Raw genomic sequence first — 1,816 nt, 5'->3', positions numbered from 1 at the left:
CAATCTCCTAACACGAACTCCATCGAAAACCTCTGGGCCATACTTGACCGGCAAGTCAAGTAACAACAAAAAAAAACCAACTTCGAAGAGCGATCTACTCCAAGTTTTGAAGCAAGAGTGGGCGAAAATCCCACAATCTAAAATTGACGAGATGACTCTCACGATGCCCCAAAGGATCAACGAACTCCACGAAGCGAAAGGAAGATCTACTAGATATTAATTACATTATAAATATATCAATTCATGTGAATATGAATGAAAATTTTCATTTTTTCTGAAAAGGTGGTGTCTATTTACTTGCGACCACGCTGTGTATAGTCTAAAATCATTATTCGGGAACATTTCTCATTTGTTCGCAGTAACTTGTCATATAATAACCATATGACAATTTTAGTGCAAAATTCTACCTTTAAATACTATTGATTTTATAAATGCACCTCCAAAATTTTATAAAATGAATAATTAACCTCTCTTTTTTAATGAATATGTATATATTTACCGAACTTTATTAGTGCGTGTATATTTTCATTCGTTGCGAAATTGGATGATACTCTATACTAAACTCAAATTAAAAAATTACAGATATTTTTGTTTTCTAGCGTAACTGATTTAGCATTTTATGCCGACTCTACCTTTCATTTATCTTGAGATAAATCTTTTAGATATTTCCCCAAACAGTCTATAACTGTCAAACACAATGGACAGAAACATTTTAGAATTCAGCATAATTTTCAGAAAACAGTGTATTCTGGAATTTATATTTAGTCCTTAAAAAGGTATACAGATTAAAAATAATAATTCAATTTTTAATTCTTAGAAAATATTTCTTGATAATAATTTTTAATCTTATAACTCTTCCCGTTTTGTTGACCCAAAAATGTTTAAAAATTAAGTGCAGTTACTAGTTTTAAAATAGTGATAATAATACAACATTTGTATAATATATATTAAGTAATAAACAATTACTGCGATAACTCGCTTTGTTAAACAAGTAACACTTATGAGCAAAGGAAGCATAAAAAAAATTATATATTGTCTGTTTGTTTGTAATTAAGCACAAAGCTACACAATTGGCTAAAAATATTATAAATGATGTCATATAAGATAAAAGATTAAGATTAAGTATATGAAATAGATCAAAATAATCTCAGCATCCTCTGGAACTTTTTAAAGAAAAAATACTTGTAGGTGTATAAATATATATATATTGGCAATCTGAATTAGACCTCGTTATAAATATGCCACTTTATTCATAAAACAACCATACATATGTAAACATTGAACACATAGCAAAGTACTTTTACAAGCAATATTTAGTCGTTAGTGTTATAAAACATATATAACTACATGTGTGGGAAAAGGTTACTTCTGCAACAGTGTTATTTTCATGAACTTCACTTGTTGTTTTTTACTTAGTTTTCAGACCACGTCCTTCTTTAACGAAGAAAGATGTCCATCAGTCAAACTCTTCGAACTCCTTACTCGGCTCTTCGTTATAGGAAGGAAATTCCATAGCAACAGTACCAACATTTTGTAAATATCTACTTTAAAAAAAGGCCCTCACAAGAACGTAAAACAAAATGTTTCAGTGCTTTTTTTACATATACAGCTATAACTTCTTATGGCACATCATAATAATAGTGGTGATCTTCATGTTAATGACACATTTTTGATTAGATGAGCAGTTATCAATAGCACAGACTCGATTTCGTTTTTAAAATTCATGTCCTAATTTCAAATATTTTGTTACATATCTGTTTGTTTGATAATTTCCCGTAAAAAATTCTTTCCGAGAAACTTCAGCGATACAAGTCCT

This window comes from Limulus polyphemus, unplaced genomic scaffold, assembly GCF_000517525.1.
Source record: "Limulus polyphemus unplaced genomic scaffold, Limulus_polyphemus-2.1.2 Scaffold821, whole genome shotgun sequence".
Lineage (NCBI taxonomy): Eukaryota > Metazoa > Arthropoda > Merostomata > Xiphosura > Limulidae > Limulus > Limulus polyphemus.
Note: the sequence above shows the minus strand (reverse complement) of the source record.